Here is a 12,295-nt window from a genome sequence, read left to right on the forward strand (position 1 = left end):
TAACTAGTTAAAGGAAACAAGAAAGGAATTTATTTGGGCTGCCTTTCTCTTAACAAAATAAGTGGTGATGGCTCGCTCTTAGAAACCTGCACAGCCGTCCAAATGATATGATGCGGCCCTGGGCAAAAGTAAGTTTCTCTGTACTCTACTTAAGGCAATGCCACTTTCCAACTTCATTTCCGTGTTATCTACAGACAGGGCTCCTACATTTTGTGAAATATTTTGAAATGATTGGATGAAAGGGACCATATATTGATGAAAGTACTGAAATTGTTTTAATGTTCTCTGGTCTTTAACGAAAACTCTATCTGCTTTGAAAAGACCACAAAGTTAAAAGGCACTTCTGAGACAGTTTTACCTTGTATCTAGGTAAGGTTATGAGAAAACACCATTTAATACCAAATTCTCAAGGTAATAATACACATATTAGCTAGTTAATAATGGAGTCATACAGTTTAGATACATGAATATCATTATTTATCACATATCAATGACTTTACGTTCTTTTGCAGATGAAGCAGGGAGGCAAATATTATGATCAAAGTGTATGGCTTCTGGAGAACAGGCACACGGATAAGGGCAATATTTCTAAACAGGTTTTCCAAATTTTGGCAAGAATGTGGCTTAGCGCAAGTTCAAACATACACCAGATTCACTTACTCCACAAACTTGATACGTACATTTATAGCAACATCATTATCATTAAGAAATACAACGGGACTACCGTGGAAATCCAAATTTTCAATTTCCCTTGTCAATTCAGATGGCACATTAAGAAATACAAAGTTTCAACTTTCCACAGAGGTTTATATAGCACAAAGAGGTCCTTTAAAAAAAAGTGCCTTTTGAAATGAAAACCTACTTATTAGCCAGTAAGTAATTAGTGGCTAATTATTAATTAAAAAAAAAATTTCTATTGACTTGTAACAGTTAAATTTAAATGTAAATTTATAATTAAATTTAGATTTTTTGATGTTTATTGTTATTTCAATGTCTGGACTATACTATTTTCTCAAAGTATACTAAGAAACCAATGATGTCAAATCATTAAATAAAGTTTCCAACATAAAAAAAACATTTCAGATTAACCTATTTACCAGTAAACTAATGTTTGGGAGTCCAATGGAAGCATTTGACCCTATTCATACAATTTATTGATTCTTTCAGCCATTGTTTACTACGCACCCACCAATCACTAAGCACTGAGCTAAGCACTGGGGATCTGGGAGTGAAGCAGCAGCCCCTGCTCTCAGGTATCACAGAGAGGGTCCGATGGGCCAACAAACCAGTGCTGAGCCTAGTAAAACGACAGGTCTGCAAGGGGAGAAAGGCTTTGGGGTTGTGGCATGGCTGCCAGGCGCAGCATGTGAGACATGCCCACCAGAAATGCAGCTTGAATGGAGTCTACCAGGGAGGTCATAAAGGTAAGATTAATCAAGCCGTGAGATAGGGTGGCACTCCAGGCAGGAGGAACAGCACTTGCAAAGATGAGGAAGGGCCTTTCTCTTCCAACTCTTACCACAACCTTATGGTGGTGATAGCCCTCCTGAGGGCTATCACTGTAGCCCTGTGCTAAGCTCTTTAGATGGGGTCACTCATTTACTTTTCCGAGCAACCCACGGACTAAGAACTATTATGACCCACATGAAGCTGAGATTCAGGGAAGCTATATAAATCAACTATTCTAAAACAGGACTCAAATCAAGAGCTACGTGACTACAAAGTTCTTATATTACCAGAACTTTAATGTCATGTTAGAAAGGTGGATCTTTTCTTATCTGGTTCCTAAAGTTATCTTGGATAACTAGCCAAAATTTACTATAATTTCTAGTTCTTAAAATGTAATTTTTTGTTTTGTTTTATTAAGACAGAGACTCACTCTGTCGCCCAGGCTGGAGTGCAGTGATGCAATCTCGGCTCACTGCACCCTCCGCCTCCCAGGTTCAAGCAATTCTCTGTCTCAGCCTCCCAAATACATGGGATTACAGCCACCTGCCACTACACCTAGCTACTTTTGTGTTTTCTTTTTCAGTAGAGGTGGGGCTTCACCATCTTGGCCAGGCTGGCCTTGGACTCCTGACCTCGTGATCTCCCCGTCTCGACCTCCTAAATTGTTGAGATTACAGGCATGAGTCACCATGCCTGGTCAAAATGTAATTTTAAAGATTATTTAGAACAGCTATTTTGAGATACAATTCACATAGCATACAACTCATTCATTTAAAGCATATGCTTCAATGGGTTTTGTTATATTCATAGAAATGTACAACCATCACCACAATCAATTTTAGAACACTTTCATCATCCCAGAAAGAAATCCTGTATCATTCACCAGTTTTCTCCTAGTACCCTAGCCCTGACAAACAGATAATCTACCTTATATCTCCAGATTTGCCTATTCTGGCAAATCTTCATATAAATGGAATTATAGTAATGTCTGGTCTTTGTGCCTGGTTTCTTTTACTTAGCATAACATTTTCAAGGTTCATCCATATTGTGGTTTGAATCAGTACATTGTTCCTTTTTTATGGCCAAATAATATTCTATTATATAAGTATACCAAATTTTATTTAACTGTCCATGAGATGAATATCTGTGGTGCCTCCATCTTTTGCCTTTTGTGAATAATGCTACCATGAACATTCATGTCTTTTCACGCATACGTTTTAATTTCTTTTAGTTATATACTTAGGGGTGGAATTACTGGGTCAGATGAGAACTATTTTACCAGCTGAGGAAATGTAGACTTTTCCAATGTGGCTGCACCACTTTACATTCCCACTAGCAGGGAAACAGGGCTCTGATTTCTTCCCATTCTCCCCAGTACTTGTTATGGTCTGCTAGACTGTGGTCATTCTAGTGGGCGCTGAGTGGTACCTTATTGTAGTTTCGATGTGTACTTCTCTGAAAACTAATGATATGAAGCAACTGCCTTTTCATGTGCCTACTGGCCACTTGTATATCTTTTTTGGAGACGTGTCTGTTCAGATCCTTTGCCCATTTTCAAATCGGATTACTTATCTTTTTATTATAGAGTTGTAAGAATTCTTTATACATTCTGGATCCAAGTCCCTTATCAAATACATAATTTGTAAATATTTTCTCTCATTCTGTAGGCTGACTTTTCACTTTCTTGACTGTGCTTTCTGAAGCATAAAAGCTTTTTTATCTTTTAATTTTGATGAAGTCCAATTTGTCTATATTTGCTTATGTAGCAGGTGCTTGTGGTGTCATATTTGAGAAGGCTTCATTAATCCAAGGTTATGGAGATTTATTCCTATACATTTTTATGAGTTTTATAGTTTTTCTTCTTACATTTGAATTTCTGATCAATTTTCAGTAAATTTTTATATTTGGTGTTATGAAAGGTTCTAACTTCATTCATTTGCATGTTGACATCCAGCTGTCTCAGTATTCTTTGTTGGAAAGGTTATTTTTCTCATTCAATTGTCTTAGCACTTTCCTCAAAAATCAATTAATCAAAAATGTGGGAGATAATTTCTGACTTTCAATTCGATTTCATTGACGTATGATGTCTTTCTCCTTTATTTTGGTCTTTAATATTTCTTTCAACAATGTGTAATAGTTTTCAAGGAATAATGTTTACACTTTGGCTAAATTTGTTCCTAAATACTTTATTCTTTTTTATTATAAATAGAATTGTTTTCTTGATTTCAAGAAAAAGTTTTTGATTAATTTTAAACATTTTTGTAATTATATGTTTCACTACTTAATTCTCAAGAAAGGCTTAAAATGATTTTTTTTTTTTTAATTTGCTCTCCTCATTTTTATTCCATGTTACGGAAGACTGCTCTTTTAAGGAAAAAACTATATAAAAGCATAGAACATGAGGCCTGAGACTATCCCAAGTGACAGGTGAAGAAAAAGAAATGTACAGAGGCTGCACACCTGTCCTGAGTCAGGACAGGTAGTCGAGCCTGACCCAGGCCTGTCTCACTGGCTTTCTAGCCTTGTGCTGTTTCGCTAAGCCACAGTGCAATGCAGGAGGAATCCCTCCTGCGTTGAGATGACCTAAGTGTTTGTGAATCATAGCACATGTGGATAATGGAACTCCTATAATTAATTTAAATACATACTTGATTTATAAAAGCCTTCAACTATAAGATTCTAGGTAGAAAGAGGACTAAGAAAAGTTAGCTCAACGAATGGAGGGAGAGCCAGCTCTGTTAGTAGCCAGCTGCGATATCTTAACACAAACCACTTAACGACTCAGAAGACATAGTCTCCTTTGTGTACGACTTGCATATTAATATTTGCCATGCCAAATCACTGGGTACACGGATGTAGATTAAATGGCACTTCTCACAGAAATGTAAGAAAATCACTGTGTACCTGTTTGTAAAATAAGGATAGTAATAGTACCTAAAAGCTTTGATGCTTAAAAGAGAAAATCCAGGTTTTATGGTTATCAGCAAGTAGTAACTGTTAGCCATTATTATAACGATTACATTACAATGTTAATGGTATCTACAATTAAGTCTCAATGGAAAGTTAAGATTTCTTAGTTCTTTTATTAATAGATGACTACATCTCTTAATTCTCTGATTTTGAAAGTCTGAGATTGAGAAAAAAATCAAAATAAACAGCCAGGCATGTGGGCCTACATAGGAAGCAATAATAAACATTTCTTGAATGATTTTGGCTTTCAATATTAACTCATTAACCTAGGAAAGAGAGTATGCAAGTAAAAGTATATTCGTAAGACAGAGAGCAACTAAGAAGGTTTTTAGCCTAAACACTCCTTAGATTGAAATAATGAGTTTTGCTAGCATTGATAGAATGAGAACAGAACTTCTGTTCAAGCAATACAGTAGACAACAAAAACTGCCACATTAAAAACCAGTATATGCTGGGTAAAATATCACTATTCCTATTTTGTTAAATACAAAGCTGAGCCTCAAAGAAATAAAAGAAAACCCCCCTGTGAAGGGGGATCTGCAGAGCACAGATCATGGGTGGGCACTGAGGAATCTGGGCTGGGAGTAACAATGGAAGGCCATCTCATGCCCTGCAAACAGGTTCAGCTTTAATAACCAGCTGTGACAAAGGACAAAATTTTCAAGGTAGATTACTAGAACCGTGTCTAACACACTACATTAGTTATGCATAATTCTGCTTGCTACTTTTGTCAGTGCTATTATCTTAAGCATGTGTTTTAAGCTCTCAGTTCTCTTACCAATAAAATGGGATCATAATCCACACTAAGAATAAAATATCATGCTACAGTAAGCAGTGAAGCAAGGCTCCATGTGAGCAGTGGCAGAAGGCCAGCAGGCCTGCATGGACCCTAAGGCAGTCCCTGAAATGGTGCACTGAGGCTTGGAGCTCATGACTACTCAGGAGTAAAGCTCACCCCTTCCATGCACCTGAGGAAAGTTAAGCCCATGCATTTTACCAGCAGCAGATACTGGGAGCCAGAAGTGGGACTAATCCCACCTCCTCTGTGGCCACAAGGCAAGGGAATTGCTCAGACCAGCAAGTCATCAGCTGAGACCAGGAGGCATTCAGAATGTACCACAAACACCTGAAGACAACACCTGATCCTTTTTCAACACCAGGTCAAATAAGCCACATCTATGTCCCACATAGCGCCACATGCCACACAACAACGTTTAGGTCAAGCATGGACCGCTTATATGACAGTGGTCCCGTCAGATTACAATAGAGGCCAGGCCCGGTGGCTCACGCCTGTAATCCCAACACTTTGGGAGGCTGAGGCGGGCAGATCACCTGAGGTCAGGAGTTTGAGACCAGCCTGGCCAACATGGTGAAACCTCATCTCTACTAAAAATACAAAAATTATCCAGGTGTGGCAGTGCAAGCTTATAATCCCAGCTACTCGGGAGGCTGAGGCACCAAAACCGCTTGAACCCGGGAGGCAGAGGTTATAGTGAGCTGAAATCGCGCCACTGCACTCCAGCCTGATCAACAGAGTGAGACTCTGTCTCCAAAAAACAAAAAAAAGAAAAGAAAAAAAAATGACAACAGAGCTGCCCAATACAGGCGTACCTTTTGTCCTTTATACAGAATTTTTACTTGACCTCTTCTATGTTTAGATACACTACTAACACATTGTGTTGCAACTGCCTACAGTGTTCAGTAATCTGCCGTCCGGGTCTGTAGCCTAGGATACACCATCCAGGCTTGTGGAAGTGCACTCCACGTCTACGGCCTTCACACAATGACACTGCCTAATGATGCGTTTCTCAGCACAAATCCCTGTGGTTCCGTGATGCATGACGGTAGGTAGATGCCATCCTGAAGAGAAACAAGAAAAGAAAGCACGCCTAGAAAAAAGCGTCAACATTCTGTTATATTAATAGCAGACACTGAACTTTCTTTTAAATTTTAATTTATTGTTTTTGAAAAACAAGTATTAATTAACTGTTAAGGACTGTATTAGTTTCCTAGGGCTGCCATCACAAAGTCCCACACACTGGGTGGCTTCAAACAACCAAAAGTTCTGTCTCACAGTTCTAGAGGCTTGAAGGCTAATATCCAACAGGGCCATGCTCCTTCGAGAATACCTAGAGGAGGCCCCTGATGCGGTTTCAGTATGTGATGGCATTCCTTGGCTTGTGGTCCAGTCTCTGCCCCCATATTCACACCATATTCTGGTGCTTTCTCCAATGTGTGTCTGTGTCTCTGTCATTTCTTTTTATTATGTGGATACTTGTCACTGGATTTAGGCCCCACCTTGGTAATCCAGGACGATCCCTTCATCTCAAGATCCTTAACTAACTATAACTGCAAAGACCTCATTTCCAAATGAGGTCCCACCTATAGGTTCAGAAATTAGGATGTGGACGTATCTTTCTGGGGGCTACCACCCAACCCACTATAAGAACCAAGGTTTAGAATATTTGAGATATAGGCTGGGTGTGGTGGCTCATGCCTGTAATCCCAGTACATTGGAAGGTGGGAGGATCACTTGAGCCAAGGAGTTTGAGATCAGCCTGGGCAAGATCGCAAGACCCCTTCCCTACTAATTTAAAGAAAAAAGGGGGGGATACTTGAAGTACATGGTAAAACATGAGTGTGGCACTGTTTCCTCACTTAAACATCATTTTAAGGGTAAGTATATTCTTTTCATGAGCATAATAGCCAAATAGGGTCTTCACTTGTAGAAGACTAATTTAGAGGTGATAAAGTAAGTTTCCCCTCTGTTTCAGCTCTGCAAGTTTTCCTCAGTTAATTTAAATAGCTCCCTGGGTCTCCTTCTTCAGGAGAATATACATCTTCTTATAATTTCAGACTGAAAATTCTGTGTGTATTCTTGTGTTTACCGATTTCCTTTGTCATCATTCTTTCTTGCATCTTTCTTGGAGCATAAATTCCCTTCTTAAAATGCATTATTTAGAAGTTCCCTTAATGGGGAAAAATTAACTTGTTCATATTTGAAAGAAGTTTTGCTAAGTGCACAGTTCAAGGTTGAAAATTATCTTCTCTTCCATGCTGACAGTATTTTCCTACTGTCTTCTGGTTTGCAATTTCTGCTAGGGAGAAGTGTGCTTCCAGTCTAATTGTCATCCCTTTGTAGGTAATGTAATGTCTTTTTTCTCTTGTTAATGTAAAGATATTCCTGTTTTGTTTGGTATCCTGGGGTTTCACTCCAATGTGTCTACACATGGCTTTCTGCTTGCGGTCCATGGTGCTTCCTGCATCTGTGACTCTTTTATTAAGTCTAGAAATTTCTCAGCAACTATCTCTTTAGATATTGCCTCTTTTCACTCTATTTTCTTCTGGGAAAGAATATTAAACTTCTCCTTTTACTTTCTATTTTCTTAATTTCTTTTTTGTAATTTTCATCTCTTTGTTGAATAGGCTGGGTTAATTTCTGCACAGCCGTCTAACTGTCCTTCGGCAATCTAACCTAATCCTAAATCGGCCATTTAACACTTTCTTTCTTTCTTTTTCTATTTTTATTTTTTGGCACATCCAAAGTTCTTTGGTTCTTTTTCAAACCTACCTGGGCATTTTTACATTCTGTTCTTGCTTGCTTATTTTTTCTGATTTGACATTTCTATTTACACACGTTTTTGTAATTTTATATTCTGAATTAGATAATTCCAATATTTGAAGTTCTTGGGGGACTTATTTATTATTTGTTATTTTTGCTGACTTTGACTGATGGTGGTTTACTTCCTTGTGCATTTAGTGAGAGTTCATGTTTAGTAACCTTAATCTGCTGGAGACCAGAGGACATCATCGCAAATGATGGCTTCTTCCTGAGACTGTCACGGTTTGTTTGTTTCTCTTTGGGACCAGGAGATACTAACACCTGGGATGCTCATCCCCTTCCAGAATGCACAGGTTAACAAAATTCTGTTCTTCCCCTTGACTGTGATCTACTGATTAAAGAGGCTGGGTGTTCCCTAAAGAACCAAGGAGAGATACACACCCACACACAAAACACACACACACAGTCCATGTTAATTTAAAGTTTCTATTATATTATAAAGCATACTAACATAACATCTCTAAGCTTCTATAACAAACATTAAAGGAAAAAAACTGACAAAATTTGGAAAACACTTCAAATTGCCAGCATTAAACTGAAAAAAATGGAATTGCTTTTAAGGCATGAATAGTAGCCAATTTATTAAAGAATTTGATCAGATATTAGATCACAATATTTTCCACAATGTATTACTTCAATAGAGATTTATTTTTAAAAACAAAATGCAACCTTGGCCATCCTCTGATGAAGCAGTAGACATAAGGAAGAAACCCTATGGGAGGTTCACTAAGTCCTACTAGGGACAATTCTACTTATCACACTACACAAAATTACTTCTTTTTCAAATGTATATTTCCTATGGCCCTGTGCCAATTTTTATTGTTTGTGTGTATGCAGGTACACATGACTGTGCATGTGCTTGATGCATACATACATACATATGTAAAAAGTATCCGTCCACATCCAAATGGAACTTGAAGTAACCAAAATTTGTCTAATAAAAATTCTATTCCATTGCTCAGTACTTCATCCAAAAGCTTTTGATTGAAAGATTTTTTTGGAGTTAAAGTACAATGACAGTTTGGACAATATTCATTGGAAAACAGAAATCATTCCAATTTATCCTGAACCCCACATGAACCTCCGCCATGGGGCCCTGCATTTTTCCCCTGTGGTAATCTCTGGCCACCCCACTGTGAACTGCCTGGGCCATGGCTCAGTGGAGACAGGGTGTAGAAAGAAGAGACACTGAGAAGGTCATGGCTGACTGAGCAGACGACTGAGATCAGAGAGATCATACCTCATTTGCTCACTAAGTCCTGCCAAGAGCAACACTATTTAACTGCAGGTACTCAAAATCCAATAGGCACATTTAAAGGAGTCTCAGGCTTAAAAGAGGACAATTCACAATGTGCATTTGTCTGAGATAGCTACCACCTTTTGGCAACTATTTAAAATATGTGTTTAAAGAGAAATGATCAAACTACTTTGCTATTTGTATCAAATGTTCAATGCATTTTCCACTGACAGTGAGATAATTCAAATTTGTAAGTCTTTGTTTCAGGTTTTCTCAAGTTTGGTACTACTGACATGTAAGGCTGAATAAGTCCTTTTTATTGTGGTTTGTGCTGTGCTTTGCAGTGTTAGGAGTGTCACTGGCTTTTACCCGGTAGATGCCAGGAGCACCCCCTCAGTTACGTTCACAGATGTTGCCAACTCCCCCTGGGGGAACAAAACTACCCTGGTTGCAAACCATGGCCTTAGTCAAATAAAACAACCCTGCAAAGACAAAATCCCCAAAATCAAAACAAGTATATAGCTTTCAAGTATCTCTATTTATTCAATACACTAACAAAACTATTGGGGAACTAATAAACATGAAATATTTAAATCAGGATGAGACAAGGGTGAGCCTTCATTTAACATTGGCATGAATCTATGAGCCTGGCCTTCCAGGAGAGTCTAGGCTGAGGGCACACATTTGGGAACTATTTATGTATGGATGATATTTAAAGTCCTGAGGCCAGCTGAGACCACCGAGAAAGGAATGTTAGCAACAAAACATAAATGGTCAGAGAACCAAATACACTGATGCTATAATGTTTACAGGTCAGATGAGGAGGAAGCAGTGAGGGAAAGCAAGGGCATAGGAGTATCCTAATAGGCTGGAAAGCCTGTATCCAGGAGGGAGTGATCACCATGACTGCAGGTCAGAAGGACAAAGACAGAGAAGTGACCTTGATGGGAGAGCTTCCAAAAGAGGTGGACAAAAGTCCAAGGAAGGAGAGGGCTCAAGAAAGAAAGGTGGTGAGATTTTGAAGGCAAGGAGCACAGACAACTTCTGAAAACTTCTGCTGTTAGGGAGAGAAGGGGGTGAGACTGGGAGGACTGCATTTCAAGATGGGCATGAAAGCAGCATCTTTGCATGCTGAGGGAAAGATCCTAGTGATGATGGAGAAACTGATCCAGGAGAGAGGTGAGAATTGCTGATGCCAAGTCTTCAAGGAGGTGGTAGCAGATAGGAGTTCCAGACAGACAGCTCCTCCAGGCACAGGAGAATAGGTGGGGAGAACACAAATGCAGAAAGGCAGAGTTCAGATGTTCTGAGGACTTTTATTCCTGCTCAGATCTTAAACACATACCCCATTCTGACTACACGACTCAACCCCACCTCCCTCACCTCTCCCACTGTCTCTGCTCCTTCACTGTGGCCTGAGTCTGCGGGAGAACCTTTGCACACCTGTGCTGACTGCGCTCTCCAGCGAGAGCTAAGCTCGTGCTGCCTGGTCATGATGACCTGCAACTTCCTGGTCAGATCTTCCTCCTGTTCACCTCAGGAGACATTACCATTAGCTCTAGTTCGCTTCTCCTTTTACCCCGAGCTAACACGACTTTCTGCATGGCCCTGCATGGTGAATGGTCTCACCCTGCACCCAGTAGCCTGGGAGTCCTCTTTGACTCCTTTCTCATTCTTCCGTTAGTCAACTGCTCATCAAGTCCTACTGAGTCTGTTTCTTCAGCAGTCCTAAATAACTCCCCAACCCAGCCTATAGTAGGCCACAAATGAGGTGGGGCTCAATGCAGATTCCCTGAAGCATGCTTTGGTGCTCTTTCCTACTTCACATGGTTCTAATGGGAGTAGCCTAACCCTGCCATTCTGACTGCATTGATTTATTCAAGAGTAATGGCTATAAACTGCCTATGGGCCGGAAGCTCCTTTGTGCCCTGTCACTGGCCCCATCCCTAGCATCTCCTACTACCCTGTCCCCCTCACAGCTCTCTCCAGTGACATCCTACTGTGTGCAAGCCCCCCTCCCCCCCAGCAGCACACACCGGTGTCTTCTCCTTCTCTGGACAGCCCCTTCTCTTTGTGAGAAATATCTGCATCCACAGCTGCTTCCCAACTGCCTGGCACTCCAAGTGTCATCTCAGCGGAAGGGTTTTCTGATGCCTCCCCCGGTGGGGGCTGTCACTCTTCCGTGCTCCTCCATCACCCCTGCACAGGCTGCTGCTCTCATGACAGCAACTGCAGTCTTCAGTTTACTCACTCAACTGTGAGCTTCTTAAAGACGAGCATTCTATTCTGTCTCTCTAGTGTCTCACCAGTGTCTAACACAGTACATAACACATGACAGGTGTTCAATCAACATTTTCTGTTTCTGCAGGGAGAGGGAGGGGAGCAGGGCCATTCCACAGTTTAAACAGGAAGGCATCTTTACATTTACAAACTTAGGACATAATGAGCCTGATTATCTAATTGCTTCTGCCATAATTCCAGAGTCTCAGGAATGATTAAATGCTTCCACTGATATATCTGTTTTTCAAGGACTTGCATACTAATAAGAATAAAGGTAAATACCACAGATGCCAGTTCAGAACAAAGAAATTATCTGGTCACACTAGGCAGCTTGTCTCTCTTCTGACATATATTTGGGTTTCTTCTCTGCCTTCATGTTTGTAGGGACCTCTGTATACACTTTTACCTCTATAATCAGAGGTGTGGCAAATGGATGTGAGAAGCATAAAAACTTTGTTGTGAAAGAGAAAGCATTAAATTCAATATATTCAGTATATATAAGAATGAAAAACACATGGAACAATATAGAGATACGTAAATCATCTTCTGAAATCAACTCCTTTTTGTAGAAATGACTTATTCGCTTTAAAAATGACTTATCCCACATCATTCCACATCATGTTTGGGCTTTACTTCAGAATTGACAGAGCTATTTCACAGAAGGGCAATGTTCACACTTCTGTTTGATGACACCTATACTGAAACACCTTGGATTACAATTCCTCTTTAGCTTCCAT

General features: G+C 39.8%; 1 protein-coding gene across 5 annotated transcripts in view; it reads right to left on the reverse strand.

The window, feature by feature from the left end:
• The window catches only part of GMDS (GDP-mannose 4,6-dehydratase), a 632,097-nt gene that overhangs the window by 320,788 nt on the left and 299,014 nt on the right, over positions 1-12,295 (reverse strand). The window lies entirely within an intron of this gene.

This window comes from Trachypithecus francoisi, unplaced genomic scaffold (assembly GCF_009764315.1).
Source record: "Trachypithecus francoisi isolate TF-2019V2 unplaced genomic scaffold, Tfra_2.0 Lachesis_group10, whole genome shotgun sequence".
In the NCBI taxonomy this organism is placed as follows: Eukaryota; Metazoa; Chordata; class Mammalia; order Primates; family Cercopithecidae; genus Trachypithecus; species Trachypithecus francoisi.